This window comes from Orbicella franksi, chromosome 11, assembly GCF_964199315.1.
Source record: "Orbicella franksi chromosome 11, jaOrbFran1.1, whole genome shotgun sequence".
In the NCBI taxonomy this organism is placed as follows: Eukaryota; Metazoa; Cnidaria; class Anthozoa; order Scleractinia; family Merulinidae; genus Orbicella; species Orbicella franksi.
The window spans coordinates 5,028,536-5,035,000 of record NC_138155.1 but is presented as its reverse complement, the minus strand read 5'-3'; the positions used below and the strand labels follow the sequence as shown (position 1 = coordinate 5,035,000).

General features: G+C 38.1%; 2 protein-coding genes across 2 annotated transcripts in view; one reads left to right on the top strand and one right to left on the bottom strand.

Moving 5' to 3' along the window:
• Nucleotides 1–6,465, bottom strand: part of LOC145502917 (ADP-ribosyl-[dinitrogen reductase] glycohydrolase-like) — a 33,447-nt gene that overhangs the window by 4,326 nt on the left and 22,656 nt on the right. The window lies entirely within an intron of this gene.
• The window catches only part of LOC145502921 (uncharacterized), a 124,813-nt gene that overhangs the window by 115,834 nt on the left and 2,514 nt on the right, over nucleotides 1–6,465 (top strand). The window lies entirely within an intron of this gene.

Sequence of the window (6,465 nt, the reverse complement as noted above, 5' to 3'; positions counted from 1 at the left end):
AACTCCAAGTGAATACTTACTTTTAATGGGAGTGGTTAGCGCCATACTGAATGATTGCTGTTCCACCGTCAAGGGAAATGTGTTCACGTTGAATCGCATCCTTTCATTGAAAATTCGTTTCAAGTGCCAATAAGGGGCGAGATGTTTGATCTTTCAAGCATCTCCTCCAAAACACTTTACAGAGAGTTCCGTTCCCGTAAAGAAATTCCTTCGACCGCTCAAGCTAAATTCCATGTAAAAGATATTAGTACCCTAACCTGTCTATCGATTGGTAAAGGGTAAAGTCTGCATACGAGCTAAGAGACTCATCAGGCCGGAGCTTATCCCGGTTTCAGTAGCATGAAGCGACCAGGAGTATTTCTACTTCCCCCTGGATTGGAAAGAAATCGACTCATTAGCCTTCAATGTTACTTTTGACACAAAGTTGAGAGTACTCAATATAAATTGCTTAACCGTATTATTTTTTACAAATACCCCTTTTAAATTCAAGACTGTAGATTCACCATTATGTACCTTTCATCTGTAAAATTAAAGAAGAGTCCCTCGAGCATTTATTGTTTTTCTGTAAGACCACTGAGGTCTTTTGGAAAGAAGTGTTATCATAGCTGGCCATCCATAAAAGCGAATTAGAAGATTTTTCACTCAAAGACGTTTTGTTTGGTAAATTTGATATTGATAAAGACTGTATAGTAATTAACCACATTATTTTACGTACAAAGTTTTATATCTATAGGTGTAAGCTCTATAATGCAAAAATATTTCGAAGTTTTTAGGGCTAAATTAAAAGCCACTCATAACATAGAATTGTTGATTGCCAAACGAAATGGTAAACTTATACAACATAACAAAAAGTGGGATTCCTTTATTTCCGTAGTAGTATAAGCATCTCCCCTTTCTATTAAGTTCACTGGCACCAATTTATACACCTGGGTGGAAGGAAGCACTGCGAAAGTAACGTGCCTTGCCCAAAAAGTCCTCGGTCAGGACTCGAACCCGGACCGCTCGATCCAGAGACGAGCACACTAACCGTACCGTGAGGCCACTGCGCTTCCCACCATCCCAGTAATGCTAGTGACAAACGCTCAGTGGCACTGAGAGACAGTCTCCTCCAAGTTTCTGTCCAGAGCAATAGGTTGTCTTCGACAGAATAAGTGTAATAGCTGTATTTTGGACAAGCTGTAGCTTAGACATTTGCACATTGGGAAGTCCATAGCTGAGTCAAGAGGTAATAAAGGCATGGACAATTGTACACAGACTATCCTCAGATAGTTATTTCGCAATCTTTCTAATATTTTGTAAATTAAAGAATGTACTCCTGCATACCTTGGTGATATGTGTGGACATTTTTTCGCCAAACTAAACTCCTAATTTTCAAGCACAGCAGTGACAGAGTAATTTCATTATCACCAATGCGTAAACAAATGTTGCAATCTAACTTATTTAGCTGATACCGTGTCCCTATTAATAACACCTTGGTTTTGTCATCATTAAGTAGGAGTCTATGATTAATCATCACCTTCGAATATGTGCAATACACCTTTCCATTTTACTCACTCCAACATCTTGACTTGGCTCAGAACCTTAAATAAAGGTGAGTGTCGTCAGTAAAGCAATGTACATGTGGTAAGTGTTTTCCTATAACATCGAACAACTGAAATAATAAATAGTATTGGTCCGAAACAAGAGCCTTGAGGTGCCCGGTAATCCAGGTTGAAGCATCTAGAAAGTGTTCCACTGATGGATATCTGCTGACCTCTATTAGACAAATACATTTTGAACCAGTTCAGGACTGTCCCCAGTAAACCGACATTGTTTTGCAGTGTAGCATTTATTGTTAAGGTAGAAAACTGAATTTGATACATCCTTAAAGTGTTAAAAAGCCATTATATTACCACATTTCAGAACCACTTTTCGATTTCCTAGAATTTCTAGTCGTTCTGGTAATATCCTTGTTTCAGGGTAACTATAAGGTTTGGCTTTTATTAATGGGGTGTTAACCTTATCATAGTTTTTTGTTAAAGAAACAAAAATAGTTTTTTTAAATAGAACGTCTTTAATAAAAGCAACGTCACAAATATTTAACTATCAGATCACAACTTGTCAGGGCTAATGAAGTCTCATACGTATATTCCGTTAAATATTTGTTTACAAGCAAGTTTTCTGCAAAGTGACAACGTTAACCATCATTTTTCAATTACAGTTGTATTGTCAACTCACGATTTATAAATATATGCAGATTATAATTTTAAACTTACAATAGAAACTTCCAAAAAAGAAAAAACGAGGTATATTTGGTCTTTCTTGGAGCATTTCTTCACCTTGCCGAGGATGAAGTCATATTTTACCTTCATTGTAATTTAAACTGTTCCCAACCAGCTTCGTGGTTATAAGCCCGGTAACATTGCCTGCTGTTGATCTAATGTGACTGGTTGCCACGTCAAGCAACTTTTAATAAGGGATTGGTGATACGTATTGGTGATTTTCGGCAGATCATATCATGTCATATGGCAGAATGTTTTTGTCCGAGCAAGCCTCGAAAGTCTCGAAATTGGAGCTCGAATAAATGGTTTGTGAGAGGAAAGTTTCTTGGCCACTATGACTGATGTGCGCTTTTATTTTAAAGAGTTCCAAAGGCAAAGCATAGCAACAGGGAAAGCAAATACAGTAAAAACCAGCATCAGGTAAGAACCTAGTGATTTAAGAACCTACGGGCTGAAATTTTGCTTTCAAATACCCAAACATATGAGAACCTGTTCAGCCTGCCAAAGAAAAATAGGTTTTTATTCAAAAAAATTCACTCCAATTTTGATGGTCTAAATTCTGGAATTAATTGTGTGAGATACGTCTGACAAAAAGTTATAGTGCATTGGTTTCCTTTGATTTCTTTTTTTTAGATTTTCACTAGAAATATGTTTTCCATAAAGCTACAGTGCAATACAAACAATTCAAAATTTAAATATCTTATGAAATAAAATATAGAAATGTATCGGTGTTCCTCTGAGAAATAGGAATCTATTAAGAACCTAATCAGCCTGAATTGTGAAAAACGACCCTAAAATATAAGAACTGACCTGGTCTGCATGCCTGATCTGGAAAATTCTAGGTTCTTACACGCGGTTTTTACTGTAAGTGTTTAACCAATATTGGCTGCCATGGCTGCTTCGTTGATTTCCCCATGGTAGCGTGTGCTAAAATAACCGATGTAGGGTCCCCTGGGTGTGAATATTTCTGCATGAGGAAAGTGCAATATAATCCATCTGAACAGCACTACAGAAGCGGTTTAGAGAATCAAAGATTTAAATTGTGATTTTTACCACCGAAGGGCCGCAAGGCAAACCAAACAAAGTTATTTCAAGCTGTTGAAAATGTGAGAAAATAGCAACCTCCTGGTAGAACAGCCCAGAAACAGGTTCGGTAACTTTCTGAGAAGCACAAATAGCAGCGTAACACAGTAGCATTTTGTGCAATTGCGGGATTTACGAAGTGCGAGCTACAGACTGCCATTTTCAAAACAGATGGAAGTCCGATGGTAGCGGCAAGAACAGTTTTTAAAAATACTTCAAAGAAGATCAATGTCTGACGGCAGAATCGTATTTCAGTGGCCAAATAATTTGCAAGAATTACACAAACACGTAACGATGTTCTTCGCAGAACAACACTTCAAATGTGACTCTTTTTCTCAGAAATCACGTGATTTTGCATCTTGGATACGCTCATGATGACGCAAGTCTTCCTTGAGAGATCTAAACGAAAGTAACTTTCCATGTGAGCTGAATATAAAATTAAATAAAGTTGACGACGATCACAAAATTATTAGCGTTGCTTTGCTTGTTTTAACTTTTTGTGGAAAGACTTCGATCCAGAACAGCTTTTTCACCGCACTAGTGTTTGACTCGATCGAAGCGAGCACTGAATATTCAAGTGCAAGGGAAACGGCGAAATCGTGCTTGGTGGGTTGCCTTGCAGGTGTGGAGCAGCCAGTAGGTTTCGAATTTGAAAGTGATAACGAGACATTCCAAATGGGTATACTGCTCGAGCTCACCTCATCATAAAATGGAGTCGTTTATGATACAATTTGCAGTTAGTTTCACAGTCAGTTCGCAGTAAAAGTTTGTTTCTATAGCTGAACTGATCTGAACAGAAACGATTTAAGACATAAAAGACATAAAAGAGAAAACTCTCTGCTGCTATATAGTTGAAACAACAGAACTAAGATAAGCCTCAATGTTGTCCTGGATCCAGACGTTTTCTTCCTTCCTTCATTGTGAATTGACATTGAAATGAGCGAGACAATTTTTTTGTCGCTCTTCTCGCGGCTTCTTTTCATCGCTTCCTACTTACTTTTCTACCTCTTCCTGTTTCTGCTCGAGGACAGCAAGAGGAAACGGAATATTATGGTTATATAGCAGGTCAGCTCTACTTACGTTTCCAAATCAATCCCCTCGTTCGGAAATACACGAACAGCAAAATATCTGAAATACGCCACTTTCGATATATTAAAATTCAGCTTGATAGTGACGCCTAGAGGACACAAACAAAAGAAATGAATAAACACGGTCATTCAATTTCCTTTGTTTGTGTCCTCTAAGCTTCACTGCCAAGCTGAATTTTAATATATCAAAAACGGTCGCGCTCCTTTTGGTCAGCACCAAGAATGATTGGACCCGATTTTCTGAGCACGCGCAGAGAATTCGTTTCGTTTTGTTAGCTAATTCGATTTGTTAGACTTGACTCTGAGTATGCGCAGAGTGACAGGAAGTCCGTAAATCGCGGACTTCCGGGACCAGGATGCTTGGTGCTGACCAAAAGGAGCGCGGCATCTGGGTACGATCGAGTATGTTATTGTTATGGTAAGAAAAACCGGAACATCTTCCAGTAAGGTTATTGTCGTACGTAGTCCCTTTTATTTATCGGCTGCAAACCGGAAATGAAAACACGAATGAAAACACACCGCAAATGAAAACACGATTGGTCAAGTCGCTAGGACTAGACCATGTGATAATTCCTTGAAGAGGTTAGTGGAGAGAAACCGGTCCCTTGCAGTGTCTGTCTACATGAGAGGACTTACTACTCAGGGAAATAGCAAAATCTGTTTGGTTTTCGTTTGGTCGCAGGGACTTGTCCCACGAACAGTTCATGCAGAGAGTGGCAATTATAATTTGGAGGGAAAAGTCCCAGGGACTAGCCCTTTCAATTATTTAAACCAGTGTAATTCTGCTGCGACTAGACGATGTCACTGATAATGATACTCAGAGGTAATTAAAGCACGAGTATTTGCATATTTAATGGTATTTAGGTCAATTTATAGCACGCTGGACAAAACTGATCTGGATCGACTCGACGTTTTACGATAAAAAATTAAAACAAGCGAAGCGATGAAAGTGATTTTGTGATTGTCTTAAACTTTTTATTAAATTCCATACATGGGAACTTATTTTCATATAGCTGATCACGCAAGGATGACTTGCGTTACAGCGTATCTAAATTTGCAGACTGAATCACAAAAGTACGGAAAATTGATTTCTAAGAAAAACGTTGTCATGGTTTGCATCGACATCGTAGTGTTAGACCAGTGTTGTTGTGCGAAAAACATCGTTGGGTGGTTGTGGATTTTTTTTGTTTTGTTTTTTTTATTGAATTACGCACGAAAATCAATCTAAGCAGCATTATAATCCTGTGATACATCAGCGGTTTAGAGAATCAAAGATTCAAGTTGTGATGCTACCACTGAAATCAAACAAAGTTATTTCAAGCTGTTATGCAAGAAAATGCGAGAAAATAGCAAGCTCCTGGAGGATGAGCTACGAAACAGGCCCGGAAACGTTTATAAAAGCACAGATAGCAGTGTGTAAGGTTCTTGGCCGACTACGCTTTAACACAGGAGTATCCTCTGCAATTGTGGCTTGCACGAAGCGCGAGTTGAAGGCAGCCATCATGAAAACAGGTGAAAGACCAATCTAGTGGCAAGAACAGTTTAAAGCCTTCAAAGAAGATCAGTTTGTGAAGACAGTATCGTATTTTATTGGCCTAATAAGTCGTAAGTCTTTCTTGTGCTTTCTTGTCAAAATCTTGACAAATACATCCAACAGACCTAAAGAGTTTCCTCGCAAAACAACAATCCAATTGCGAGTCTTTTTTTCTCAGAAATCACACACTTTTGTGACTTTTGTGAAATTGCATGCTTTGGTGACTCAGTTACCAAATTTGGATAACGTGTAACGCAAACGTTTCTTGCGTGATCCATGTAAAAATAAGTTTCCATGTGTGGAATCAGAAGGTTCTGGTGGAATTTGGAGAAGAATTAAGTTTGAGACAATCACAAAATTATTTGTGTAGTTATTTGTGTAGTAATCCTCATCTAATTCCCTGTCACTTTGTCATGATAAAACCAAGGAAACAGGTTGATAAAATAAATCAATTAAAAAAAGAAAAAAATAAGAACAGATAAGAAAATTATTATCGTGA